Genomic DNA, 15,536 nt, shown 5'->3' with positions numbered 1-15,536 from the left:
TAAATGGGATAAAACTGCAGTTTTATGATAAAGAATTGGGGATGGGGTTAAATAGAGACCAGATACCCATTTTCTAGGATATTATCTTTTCTATGGGTTGGATCTATATTTAGCAAAGATTAGGGAAAACAGTGTTTTACATATGGTATCTATTTTTTATAACCCAATGCCATTGAAATGCATTGGTCCTGGTAATTGTAGCCCTAAACCATGCCTGATTGGGAAAGGCTGCATAATTAATTTTCTGTTGCCTATAGTCATTCAATATTAATCCCAATCCTTTTTAATTGTTTTTCAGATACAACAAAATGTTTTAAATCTAGCAAACTGATGGGAAAGGAAAAATGACAAGTAGCTGCACTATATAGATTGCATAACGGGGTTTCCAATTGTGAAACTTCCCATTAATGTTTTTATTCCAGGTATAGACATAAAATTTTACAAGGACATCCAATTATATAGTGGGGGCTACCAGCTGGTGAAACTTTCCATTAATGCTATTATTAAAGCAAAACAGAAATCTTCAGCAACTAATGAGATTGGAGAATAGGCTATTGATTTTTTTAAGTAGAATTGGAAAGTACACTTGAAAAGAGTCCCTGGAACTCTTGAAAAAATTCTTAGAATTCTAGATAATTTGCTCCCGAAGGACATCTGTTAAAGTATGTTAAAAGATTAAAATGTATCTTAGTTTCCCAAAGTTATATAATGAGGTTGAAAAATAATGGCTTACTTAAGGAGTTCAAAATAAGGTATTTCTTACTGCAATAGTAACAAAATTATTTCCTAATCTCAGGTTAATTTTGAAGTGGAATAGAATATTCAGTTTTGGTCAGATCACACATACTATGTTCAAGTATATACATTAAATTTTTAAAAGATGGTAACCATTATATGCTGCATAGTAGGGGATACTAACCTGTGAAAATTCTGGAAACCAGTGCAGACCTAAGGATTCTTCCTCTGAAGTTTAAAGGAGGCAGGATAGCAGAATTGCTGTCACTGAGGAGATGATTCATGCTGAAAGTAATGAGCTGATCACTTGCAACTATCTGCATTAAACTCTCTCAGGGTGGTTTATTAACCTGTTTAGCATAAACACCTGTAGTTTCTTAAATATTTTTCAGGTGCTACATTATCTTAATCTGTAAGAAAAAAATAAGGAATTACTAAATTTTGTTTAGCCCACCAAGTGCCACAGAATGTAAAGGCTGCACATTCATGCATAATAAATGTTTTAAGCATTAGATATAGTTTCTTTTGTTCATTTTGTTGTTTATTAGAGTTTGTCTGGGATGTCTTTGATTTAATACTTTTAGTTTTTATGTTATTTGTATTTTTTTATTCCACCCAGAGAACACTGGCATTGGGTGGTCAATAAATTTGAATAAACAAATAATGATTATAACAGAAATAAGGTATTTTATCCTCCCAGTTCAAATTAAATACTAAAGGAATGTCTTTGATTTGCAGTAATTTAAACATTTAGAAACATCAATGTAAGAACATGCACTATTAAGAATCATTGCCACTATACAAATACAAAAATACAGTATTAAGAATGATCTTCAATAATATAAATACAGGTACTTGATATATTACAAAGAATAAGAAAGGAATGGAATAGGCTTGGAGATCATTTATTCCAATTCCTTGCCCGATATAATCTTATAGAGCCTGTGAAAATGGCAATTAAACCTTTGATTAAGTATATCCAGAAACAGTCTATTCCACTGTTGCAGTAATGTACTGTTACTTTTTTTTTTACCTGATAACCAATCATCTAATTTAAAACCATTGTTTCTACTGGAAGAAATCTAAGCACTTTGACTCCAGCATCTCTATAGCAGCCCTTCAGGTATTTTAAAACAGCTACCATGTCTCGATGCACTCTCCTCCCAGCTTAATTAAATTACTCTAATTTTCCTCATAAACTTTTCCTTCCAAGCCTTTATCATCATGGCTGGAGATACCTCAATGTAACAATGTCTTTCTTAAATTGTAGAGCCTAGAATTGTACCAATCCATAATGGAAAGTTTGATAGTTGATCTTGATAGTTATTTCTAATACAATATAACCCAATTTTTTTTGTACTTGTATCACAGTTTTTGCTCATGTTCAGTTTGTGCTCTACCAAGATATCCAGATCTTTTTTATTTGTTCTGCTAAGCACAAGTGTCCTTAGTTAATAAACATTTGTTCAGTGATTGTTCAAAGTTAACAATGGTGCTCAATGAGTGGGACTTACGACCAGTCCTCAAAAGTTCTGGCTGTCCCAGCACTCCAGCAATCGTGTGACTGCGATCTGAGTGCTTGGGTGCCCAGCTCACACCTAACGATGGTTGCAGTATCTCATAGTCATATGATTGCCAAATGCAACCTTCTGTGGTGGCTTTCCACAAAAACATCAAAGGAAAATTCATCAGGGAAGATGGCAAATTGCTCAGATAAGTATCTTGTACTTGACAGCAGCCACCCCACCACACTGCTCACACCACACCAGCTCTTCACACATGCTCATACTGTATATCCTCCCCCACCCAGCAGCAGCCACCCCAAGCCACACTGCTGGCTCTGCAACAGCCCTTTGTACATGTCCCCTACCCTGGAGTAGCTACTTGCCTGACAGCCTTCTTGCAAGCTGCCTGGGATGTGCAACTTCCTGCTGGTTCCCCACTGATTATGCCTGTTGGAAAATGGTAGGGTGTTGTGAGGAGGTCCTTGCTTAATGTCCTGTGAATCTTGCTTAATGACAGCAATAGGCATTGCCAGGATTGCTGTTGCTAATTGATGTAGGCACGTGATTTCACATTTTACAACTGCAATGGAATGGAAATTCCGCTCCCAATTTTCATAGTTAACCAAGAACGAACTTTATGGTCCTTCAATCTTATATTAATGATTGACTTTTGGTTGAGCTAGTTGTTCCAGCACATATTCGTGGACCCTTTAGTACATTTTATCTAATAAATGTGAAATATATATTTTTAAAAAATCTTATTCCAGCCACGTAAAACTAACATTGAAAAGTTAAATGTATTTTATGCATGCATGATCATTTTATACATATCAACAGTAATACAATTTTCCTGTTTGCAACCAACTTCTCTCACTGAAATCAAGAATGAAACTTACTCCATCAGGTACGTTACTGGCTCAGTGGAGGGGGAAAATGTCATAGAAAGAAAGATGGCATATTGCTTTTAAAAATACTTTGTAAATTTAAGACAAAGCAATAAACAGCATGAAAACGATGATTTGGGAATTAACTACCAGTATTTGTCATACTTTCCAGATGCCATAATAACAGGAAAAAACCTTACTGTAAATTTTCACTTGATTCCAGATTAGATCAGCTCCAGAACTGCCTAACTAGATAGCAGTCACATTGTTAGAAACAGGACTTGATAAATAATGCAGAAACCTCATTTACAGGATAAGGAAACTATACTGAATTTTCACATTCTGTTTTTAAAACAATGAATTTATTCCTCTTTTTTTCAGCATCTTCTCCTGCTGCTCAGCAATAATTTAGGAGTATTATGTCCTGTCACTACTTCATTTGTAAGCATTCAAGACCTGCTAAGTAATTACTGAATAACCTTCTAATGAAATGCAGTAGAGGATTCTAATTAAATTGAAAAGTTGCTTAACATCTATACCACTTAAAATGAGATTTTGCTAAACATGGGTCATAATGAGTTCTCAGAATACATTACTAACATGTATAAATGCCAGGGTCAACACAGAATATTGCCTCCTGGGTCTGCAAGAAGAGGTTTTATAGGCAAAATAAACAAAATACACCAAAATTAGAACAATATTATACTGCTGGGAAAGTGAAATGATGTGAATATATATAATGCACGCTAGGAGAGTGGCATGCAGCATGAAATTAATCCTACAATAAATAATTCAAAATCTATTTTAAAGGTAAACAGAATGTAAGCCTGTTTATGTATTCCTAATTAGCAAAAAAAAAAAAAAACCCTAGTAAAATGCAATTAAGATTAGGTTTCCTTTTTTTTTTTTTACCAGTGTTGTGGACATTTTCCACACACTATTTTCCACCAATCTTAACTAGTTATTTCTATATTGTACTAACCTATATTATGGTGAATAATCACTATTTGGAGAATTTTTAACTGGCCAAAAGCTTTTGGGCGTCCAATGCACTATTTTTCTCCTAAATATATGCTTACTCCCTTTTTGTTTGATAACCCTTATCAAATTATGATAGTTCAAACTAGGCATATTGTTTAATTCCAGAGTTGAGCTGTAACAGCCTAGCTCTCTCACCGGGGTAGCCTGTATCGAGAGAAGCAGCAAACTGTAGCTCAGTAACATCCAAACTGCATATTATTTGCCAAGGCGTTACTGTAATTTCCCACAAATCATCTGTTGTAAAAGGTGTCTTTGCATATTGATTTTTAAAACATAAATTTCCCTCCCCAGCCCCCAATTCTTAAAAAAGAATGCCAAATAGATAAAACTCTGTCATCTTTATTGCAACAGAGAGAAACACAAGGTAAACACACGCCAGATCTAAGGGAAATAGGGAGATATGTGTCTGCACTCCAGTTCTCACAATGCATCTTGTAAAAAGCACCCTCAAAAGCACAGTAAACGGACTTTACCATGCATAACTTTGGTCTGATAAAATCCGATCTGTAGATGTAGCTACTGGCCATCAGGATCATGTGTAGGATCTCTCCAAAGGTTTCCACTGATTTGTAATTAAGAGAGAAATGTACTAACCATGTGGGAAAGAAGAATGGTTTTATTAAACCTGCTGTAACATTAAATCAAGCCAATTTTTAATGGTCCATTTCACTTTGTTTTAGCTACATCTATTTTTTCAAGTGCAGCCCTCAGCTTGCCAGTCAAATGCCAAATACAACTCTAGGCCTGAAAAGACTCTTTCACTAATTAACAAATTCCCTGACTCCGTGCCTACAAACTAGAGTAAGGAAGAGACAAACACCAGTGACCAAAGAATTGCAAAATTTATCCAGGAAGAAATTTTATGTTATTCAAAAGACTTTTTTGCAACAAAGTTGCTTTTCTCAACTTCCCTCAAAAATTGCAGCTTCTCTAATAGGTGCCAAGACCTGCTTCTAGACATACACGTCCTTTCCTCTATGAATTTTGAAAGAATGGGCAATGCTCTTGTTCTTTAGCACTTGTATGATAAAGTAGAATTCACTATTTTATGTTGTTAGAAAAGATGTACTGGCTTTATCCAGTACATAGATATGCAGTAGATAAAACGAAGTCAGAAACTTTCCAGAGGATGGAAGCAGCAATTTTATTGTATACTAAAAAAAATGAAAGTTAATGATCAACTTACGCTTCTTCCAGTTTAGAATGATTTGACAATGATAACTCATGCCCTGATCAATACTTGATTGGGATTATTGTCATGTTCTCTATGTGAGACAACTTTTAAAGATGACCTGAAAGCTGCAGTTGGTCCTGTGTGTGGCAGCTGGACTGTTGGTGTGTCAACTTCCCCCTTGCAAAGTAAACTTAATTTACTTTACTAATTGAATTAAGCAGCTGGATTAGTCCTTTTCATTCAAGTTAATAAAACAAAATTAAATTCTGGTCGCTATTTCAATATATTAGGTTTCTCCACAGCCTGACTGACTTCAAAAATCAACAGAGAAAAACTTCGTTTTTTTCAATTTCCGCAGAAACCCAAACATAAGAGAGGCTAAAAAATCTTCACCATACATTAAATCAGTGCTTCTCAATTATTTTCTGTCATGCCCCCCCCTAGGAAGAAGAAAACATTTCGCGCGCTCCGCGCGACTGTAAATAGTATCATTTGTCTATAAAATTGTTATAAGTACACCTCTGCATAACACTGTATCCTTATTAATGTATAAGAGAATAAAAAAAGAAAGAAATGTGGATCAATTTACAACAAAGAATAGCTTTATTAACTGTAGCAGAAAAGATTTAAAGGAGCACAGGATTTAAAGGAACACAATATTAAAAAAAAACTTTAACCTGCAAAACAAAAATATATAAAATAATTTGAGCTGAGCCCCCCTTTATGGAGCCTCACGCCCCCCCTGGGGGGCCCGCCCCACTATTTGAGAAGCACTGCATTAAATGTACAGTACTTTCATTTGCCTCATTATCATTTTAATTTGGTTTGAATTAAAACAGCAGCCATTCTTTCTCAACCAGGGGCTTGCATTTATGCATGTCTATATATGTACCCTGTTTCCCAGAAAATAAGACTTCCCCAAATAATAAGCCCAATCAGGCTTTTGAGCGCATGTGCTAAAATAAACCCCCGAAAATAAGCCCTCCCCAAAAATATTGTATCACAGCAGCAGCCATGAGGTGACCATGCTCGCTGCCCCCTGCACCTCAAAAATAATAAGACCTCCCTGAAAATAAGGCCAAGCGCTAATTTTGGGGATCAAAAGAAAATGAGACTCTGCCTTGTTTTCAGAGAAACATGGTATATGTCCTTCAAAGGCCACAGAGGCTACTACTGATACAGTGATGTAATCAGAGAACAGGTTTTTTTAATATTTTAATATTACATGAGAGCATGAGCTTTTGGGTTATGGACCGTTCACCTTGTTTTACAAAGTTTTTCTTCCCTCTGTTACTATTCCAAGCCAATCTTATGGATAATCTTAAACAACTACTAAAACAACTACTTTGATGCATATAGGTTTACTCAGCCTCTGCCTCATTATTGAAGATAACCCAAATTGGCTCACAAAATGCATTTTTAAATGCCGTAAGAGAATGGTTTTATGCCTATTTTGTGAGGGGAAAATTCTAATTATATAATTATTAATTTAAAGTAAATTCCCAGGCAGACTTTTTTTCTTTAAAAAAAAAATCCCAGTCAGGAGCACATCTTCAACCGTATCACCACAGAAACATGTAGCTCTGGCTGTAGCAGAAATTGTTTTGGGATAAGAGGGAAAATGCTATTTAATGCTGAAACAGCCAAAGGTGATTTTAAGTTGTCTCAGCTGGGGATTGGAGAGGAAAGTTAAGGCAATGACATGAGAACATCTCATAAAAATGGTGGCTGCGATGTATTTGCAAGACAGGGATGTAAAGATGAGACTATAAGCTCTCTTACCTGCTTATTTATAAGTTAGCATCACTGAGATGAATGGCTCCCTTTCTTTGCAGTGTGCTATAGCTTGCTCTGGTGCCATCTCTGATGTCACCCCTCTGCTGTTTTCCCTTACCAGTCATCACTCTATTGTTAAATGCTCAAGGAAAGATGCAATACTAATGTCAAACCATCATCAGCTACCGGTCATCACTGTGCTCTTAGTAATAGACGAAATGCTATTTTCTGTTCCCAAAGATGTGGATTTATTAGACCTTTTATCAAACAATTTGGTTCCACAATGCATTACCAGGAATTAGTGAGATTGGTTAGGACCCTAATTATGTTTTTTTCTCCTTAAAAAATGTTCTTGGTTTGCTCTGGGAATTTTTTTTTAAGTGGGCCTTTATTATAGTTGCAAAATTATATAAAAGGGTGCTGCCCTTATAAAATGAGGGTCACAGGTAGAGTGTAGCTGGACTAATAGGCAGGGTAAATAGAAAAATCCACTACTTGTGTACCCTACTTAAATAACATGGTTGGGTAAATGGATTTTTCTACTTCCTAGGAGTGTGCTTCTACATTAGTCTAGCAGCAATTAGAGGAAAGAGGTTGCTCTGCAAATTGGCTCCGCAAACCCCAGTGGCTCATCTTTTTATTGTACAAAACATCAAAATTGCTCCTAATCAATCCACTTCAACTTTTGAGTCTAAAATTATTTAGCATCCCTTTCAACCTAGAGTACTTTGGCAATGTTTTCCTTAAATTAACTAAAGGGGAGGGAGGAGGTATTTGTATCAATATGGAGATTATGGTCCTGCAGCACAAAAGTTAACAGGGCAGGGAGTAAAGGGATCTGCAACTGATTAAGACTTCTGGAGTAATTAGTCCATATTTTTAGGATAATAGTAATTAAGGCAGGAGGGCATTATGTAATGCAAAAAAACAGCTTATTAGGATTTTGAAGAGTAGGTAGCAAATCCATGGAACTTTTATTTTTATATTATTTTTTTCTGGCAGCCAAAGGTTAATGCCAGACTTATCATCATTGTTCTTACTTGAAGAGGCTTCTATGGATATTACCCTTCAAAGGAGGTAACGAATATTACAGCTATGTAAATTTATGTATTTTACAGAATTCATACACGTTGCAATGCTGTGTTGTGTTATATCGTATAACAACAATATAGCAACATGGAAGTGAGGAACTCAAGGTTGTCCAGATGTTGTGAAACTAATTTAGCACTTCCAGCAGCTTCAGCTGACATAGCCAGGGGTGAGATACTGTCTATTAGGAGTTCTCATTCAACCCAGTTGTAGCTCAGTTGCTATGCATAGTTAATAAGGAAATAAGAATCATTGACAAAGTAGACTTGTCTTCTGAATACAGTAAAATGCATAGACTTCTTTTGTGGGAATGAATTATTGTAAACCATCAGTTATTTCTGCCGATTCAAGATTTTGCTCAGTGATTAAGTGAGGTGAGTGTAAAACAGGAAATGATGTGTAGATGGGGAGAGGGCAGGGGTGGGTTCCTGTCAGTTCTAACCTCTTCTATAGAAGAGGTTCCACAAATCTACAGTGCCGTTTAGAACTGGCTCCAGCTCCCTCCCCCTACCCTTCCACACATCATCAAGATGAAGAGTGAGAGGAGGAATTCTGGGAGTTGAAGTCCACAAATCTTAAAGCTGTCAAGTTTGAACACCCCTGGGGTTTTTTTCTAAATGGTTAGGGGTGCAAGAGTCTTGTAACTTGACAGCTTTAAGACTTGCATACTTCAATGCCAGAGTTTCTGAGCCAACATTTTGGTTGCTAAGCAAGAGCGTTGTTAAGTGAGTTTCACCACATTTTACAAGTTGGCCACGCCCACCCAGTAACATGGCTGGCAAGCCATTCCCACCTGGTCACATGGCCAGCAAGCCACTCCCACAAAGCAGGCCACACTACAGAAGAGGTTCTAAAAAAATTTGAAACCCACCACTGGGGGAGGCTTAATATAGGGTAAGGGTGGTGGGGTGGCGGTGGTTATTCGGGAATGTTTAGAGCCGAGGGAGTTCACTGTCCCTCAGATACCCGGGTGTGAGTCCCTTGGTGTGAACTGGGGCCCAGGGAGGCAGTGGGGCTTGCTGATTGTATACTTGGCTCCTCGCTATGCATCAGCAGCCCTGCCCGAGCTCCTCGAGCTAATCTCAGCGACGGCAGTTGAGATCCCCAGACTCTTGGTCATGGGGGACTTCAACTTGCCGTCGACGGGAGCGGCTTCCGAGGTGGCTCGGGAGTTCATGGCTTCCATGACGGCCATGGACCTGACCCAATTAGTTCAGGGCCCCACTCACGAAGGGGGCCACACACTGGACCTCATTTTTGTATCTGAACAGTGGACGAGTGATCTGGGAATAGGGGACTTAGTCATCACGCCCCTGTCATGGTCAGATCACTCATCCCTCCGGCTGGACTTCCCTGGCGCTATCCCCCACCGCGAGGAGGCGGAACCAGACTCTACAAGCTGGTACCGCCCCAGGCACCTGATGGAATCGGATAGATTCCAGACGGAGCTTGGGCCAATACCTGTAGCCCTGTCCCGCTCCCGCTCTGAGGACCTAGTGACTGCCTGGAATAGGGCGACGACTGGGGCCTTGGACCGGGTTACGCCTTTGTGACCTCTCCTGCGGCATCGACCCACCAGGGCTCCTTGGTTTACTGAGGAGCTAAGGGTGATGAAGCGCCACAGGAGACGTCTAGAGAGCAGGTGGAGGTCCTCACGCTCCGAATCTGACCGAACACAGGTAAGAGCCTATTTGCGGACTTACCTTGTGGCAATAAGAGCGGCCAAGCGTAGGCATTGTGCCGCCCTTATTGCGTCCGCGGATAACCGCCCTGCCGCCCTGTTTCGGGTGACCCGCTCCCTCTTATCGCAGGGGACGCGGGGGGCACCCTTACAGGGAAGAGCAGAGGAGTTTGGGGAATATCTGCAGGACAAAATTGCTCAGATCCGGAGCGGATGGACCTCCGTCAGTGGACCAGACGAGCCGTCAACAGCGAGTCTTGAGAGACCATTCTGGGTTGAGTTTGACTCTGTTGCCCCCGAGGATTTGGACAGGTTGCATGGACGGCTGCGGCCCACTACATGTTCAATGGACCCGTGTCCCTCCTGGCTGGTACTGGCAGCCTGGGAGGTGACACGAGGCTGGCTTCTGGGCCTGGTGAACGCCTCATTGGGTGAGGGATACTTACCAACCGCCTTGAAAGAGGCGGTGGTGAGACCCTTGCTCAAGAGGCCTTCGCTCGACCCAATGGAGCTAGCTAATTACCGTCCAGTCTCCAACCTCCCCTTTTTGGCGAAGGTTGTTGAGAATGTGGTGGCGCAGCAGTTTCCACGACACCTGGACGAATCCGATTATCTAGACCCACGCCAGTCTGGCTTCCGACCCGGGCACAGCACAGAGACAGCCTTGGTCGCGTTGGTTGATGATCTCTGGAGGGCCAGAGATAGGGGTTGTTCCTCTATCCTGGTCCTATTAGACCTCTCGGCGGCTTTTGATACCATCGACCATGGTATCCTATTGCGCCGGTTAGAGGGGATGGGAGTCGGAGGCACCGTTTTGCGGTGGTTCGGCTCCTACCTCTCCGACCGGAAGCAATGTGTGTTGACAGGGGGGCAGAGGTCGACCCTGAGGCCACTCACTTGTGGGGTGCCACAGGGGTCGGTCCTCTCGCCTCTCCTGTTCAACGCATATGTGAAGCCGCTGGGTGAGATCATCCGTGGTTTTGGGGTTGAGTACCACCTGTACGCTGATGATACTCAGCTGTACATTTCAACCCCAAACCACCCCAACGAGGCTGTCGAAGTGATGTCCCGGTGTTTGGAAGCCGTCGGGGTCTGGATGGGGGACAACAGACTCAAACTCAACCCCTCCAAGACCGAGTGGCTGTGGCTACCGGCACCTCGGTTCAGCCAGCTGACACCATCGCTGGCCATAGAGGGCGAACAACTGTCCCCTGTGGAACGGGCGCGCAATTTGGGCGTCCTCCTTGATGCCAGGCTGTCAATGGAGGACCATGTGGCAGCCGTGGCAAGGGGGGCGTTCCACCAGGTCTGCCTGGTGCGCCAATTGCGCCCCCTACTGGACCGGAGTGCCCTGTGCACGGTCACTCATGCGCTGGTGACATCTCGCCTGGACTACTGCAATGCCCTCTACATGGGGCTTCCCTTGGGACGCATCCGGAGACTGCAGCTAGTCCAGAACGCAGCCGCGCGGGTCATCATGGGGAGTACACGATACTCCCACGTAACACCCCTCCTGCGCGAGCTGCACTGGCTGCCTGTGGCCTTTCGGGTGCGTTTCAAGGTATTGATTACCATCTTTAAAGCGCTCCATGGCATAGGACCTAGTTATCTGCAGGATCGCATCCTACCACACACGTCCCTACGACCAATCCGCTCACACAGGGAGGGACTCCTCCTGGTGCCGTCCGCTAGGCAATGCCAGCGGGTGACACCTAGGAGTAGGTCCTTCTCTGTGATGGGCCCAACCCTCTGGAATGACCTCCCCCCCGACATCAGAACCACCACCGACCTCCGCTCCTTCCGTCAAAAATTAAAGACTCACCTGTTTCAATTAGCTGGCCTGGCACTCTCTTAGTTTTGCCTCCCGGGGATATATTTTAACTGGGTTTGGGTATTTTAATTGGGGATGTTTTTTAGGGTTTCCATAGCATATTTATTTCTTGTACAGTCTCATCTCCACCACCTAAATGTTTAGTATTCAATTGTTTTATATTATTTATATTGTTATTCATGTATTTTATCTGCATTTTATCTGACTGTACACCGCCCCGAGTCCCTTTTTGGGAGAGGGGGCGGTTTAGAAATCTAAAGAAATAAATAATAAATAAATAGGGCATTATTGCCCTCCCAAGTAGCAAATGGGACTTACAATATTAGCATATTTATTTCCACATAACAAAGTATACTGCTGTGACATTTTTCTGGGACAGGAATTCTGTTTGGATTTGCACTTTGAGTGCTAGGAAACAATGGGAACAATAAAGCTGCTTGCTAAGTCATTTATGTTAGAGACCATCTTGCTACCTGAAGAGGTCTAAAATAAGGAACACTCTCTAGGACTTCAATAAAATGACAAATTACTTGTACTGCATAATTAAATGATATTGTAATCTTATTTATTTATTTAACATATTTATATTGTGTTTTCCTAAATGAATAATTTTAAGAATCCACAGTATTCAGGCTCTAGTTGCTTCACTGAAACAAGAGGGGTTCAATTAAGAAAGTTCAATGCAGTTTTTATGAATAACAGTCTAAATGCAGGCATTAAAATAGAGCAAAAGAGCAATCTAACTATTTATCACATTTATTTACCGCCTATCTTGTGGTTCAGGTGATTCTGAGCAGCTAACATTAAAACCTTAAAAAATTAAAGTGGGGAGGGGGGTGGGTTGCACCAAGGATGCTTCTTTTCCACACATATTTCTCATTATGCACTGCAGTACTGAGAAAAGACGTCCTTTTATGGCCATCACATAAAATTAGATAGATGCAATATCTACATTCATTCTCGCAAAGAACTTGCTCTTTGTTAGTTCTATAGAACTCCTATTTTAATTCTTATTCCATTTGCTTTGATTATGCCCATTACATCCATCTGAAGCAAGAATGTCTGGTGCAGATGAGTGTCCAGAAAGCTTTTTGGAAAAGGCATAAGCACAGGAAATAGGATGAATAATGCCTCTCTAGTGGAGAGCAGTGATTTTTCAGGTTCCGCTTCTGTTATTTCTAATTTATAAAAGATGCTCTGAGTGCTACAACTTCATCATGCAGTTTATGTCTGTCTTTTGAAATCTGGAAGAAGAAAGCTTTCTCTGGGTCCCAATTCTTGGAGAAGACTTTCTCTGTCTCTGCCCTTCTGCAGAATAAAATATATAACAGGTTTAGATGCTGTTAGTTGTAAAGCAATTCTTTGGGGTTTTTTATTAAGAAGTTTAATTACAATAATAAAAAACTAATGCAAACTGAACTTAGAGAATAAAAAAACTAGGTGCAAGAAAAAAGGAAAAAAATAGAAGAGAGAATGTAACCCAGAAAAAGAAAAGAAATATATGAATAAGTAACTTCTAACCTTCATCAAGGCAACTATCTCTCCCTCTTAGTTGGTAAACGAGTATAAGAGTTATGGTTCTTCCTGGGCCTTTAAGTAGCTTATATTGCTGTATTGTTCTATCTTTCAGTTTTTAATCCCATTACCACTGAAGATATATAAGCATCTTAGAATCAGACATGATTGGAATGGCATAAGCCTAGTAAAATAAATACATTATTCTACTGTATATTCTATTTTTGTAAAAGCTCTGTTTTTGTAAGATCCAATACCGTAATATATGTTTAACAGCTCTAAAAATGCAGAGTACAATCCACCGTCTTAAAGGCAAAATAAAACTAGGATTTGCAGCTGCCTAGGAACAGCCCACTAATAATGAAAGTAGAACTACCTTATTACTTTATAATGAATTTCCAAGGATTAAAATCTTGGCCATGGTTTAAATGCTTAATTGCAACCAAATGTTGTGACCTGCTCTAGATATAAGGTACCTCATCACATCATGTGCTGTACAAACCTTTATACCAGGGGTGTCCAAACTTGGGAACTTTAAGACTTGTGAACTTCAACTCCCAGAATTCCCCAGCCAGCCATTCTGGGAGTTGAAGTCCACAAGTCTTAAAGTTCCCAAGTTTGGACATCCCTGCTTTATACAGTTAACAAAGGTGTTTTATCTTATCACACAATATTTTTGCATTTACCTGATTTCTTCATTTTTCGGCTGGAAATTTAGTGAAAAAGATACCTTCAAAATATAGAAGCCCAGATCAAACACTATATTCCTATGTAGAATCCAGTATGTCAGGATTAACAACATCAATGAACTACTAGCTGTCCACATGGCTGTCCACATGAAAAAAAAAGTTCTTCCCATTATCTACAATGTGAAAAGGGACATTTTGGGAGTTATAATAAAGCTTTTTTTGCATTTGCTATCACTAAACAGGCTATTCTGGATAACTAGCTTCCATTTTACTGGTTTTACTGATTTAGTATTAGAGTTTAATTCCTATAGTCTGAATATAGATCTTATGTTAAAAGCTGAGACTTGGGAACTGTCAAACAAGAAAAGTGAAGATGTGCTGCTTCTAAGATAGTAAACATATATAAGGCTTGATATAATGAAATGCAGATTGCAAAAAATATCAAAATGGAAAGTATTGGTATGCTACTGTGTTCAATTAAGTAGGTTTCTGACCCTTTTCAGGTATCAGACAGCATAGTTTTTCAGCTTGCCGAGTTGTGAAAATCTGACATTCCAAAAGTTGTAGAGAATCATAGCCCAATTTCAAGCCACATCCTAATACATATCCTTTCAGAAAACTTCAACAGTGGCATATATTTACCTTGCTGAATTAACACCTAGTGACCATGCATGCCATCTATTTTTTTTTTATTTTTATTGGCCAATGCAATGCCTATCCAATCAAAAGCATTCAAGTTATTTCATTACAGTAACATGCCACAAATTCTATTATTTTAGTTGGGGAAATTACCAGTCCAATTTAAAATGCAGAATAAAGAAAAAAGCATTTTATTTTGTTTTTACCGTAATATATCATAATTAATAATATAATAACATGTTATTAATGAAGGTTAAATTATGGATGACCAATAACAAATAACTGCCAAAGGGAGCAGATATTTAGACATTGGAGAAGAACCTGTTGAAGGAATTAAAGCACCTATATAAATTAAAATGGAATTGCGCTACATCTGCTCAGAATACATTTATTCCAAGTGAAGTATATAAAACAACCACTGGAATGAAATTAAAAATCGATGAGAGTTTAAAATGGAGGCAAGATACATCATAAGGGACAGGTAAAGAAAGCTTAAATTAAAACAATGCTGGTTTAGTTCAGTCTTTCAATATTTGAGAGGCTGTCACAAAGAGCGGGAAAGCATATTCTCCAAAACACCTCAACACAAGACAAGGAGTAGTGGATGGAAGCTTGTCACATAGAAATTCAACCTAGAACAAAGGAGACATTTCCTGACAGAACAAATCAATGGAACTGCTTGCCTACAGAAGTTGGTGCTCCATCATTAGAGGTTTTAAGAAGAGATTGGGCACCAATTTGTCTGGAATGGCATAGGATCTCCTGCTTGGGTAGGGGATTGTACAGTATTAAAAGACCTCCAAGGTCACTTCCACCTCTGTTATTCTACATTCTGCATTTTATATGTCCAAGTGGAATGGATGAGCTATACCAGAGCAAGCAAGCTGAGAGCCCACTGCAAAAATGATTATCTTCCCCATTTTGGTAGAAATAATTTTTTGGATCAGAGCAAACAGTCTATATCTTATCTATAGTCA

Source organism: Natrix helvetica, assembly GCF_964273705.1.
Source record: "Natrix helvetica genome assembly, chromosome: 2".
NCBI classification, from domain to species: domain Eukaryota; kingdom Metazoa; phylum Chordata; class Lepidosauria; order Squamata; family Natricidae; genus Natrix; species Natrix helvetica.
Note: the sequence above shows the minus strand (reverse complement) of the source record.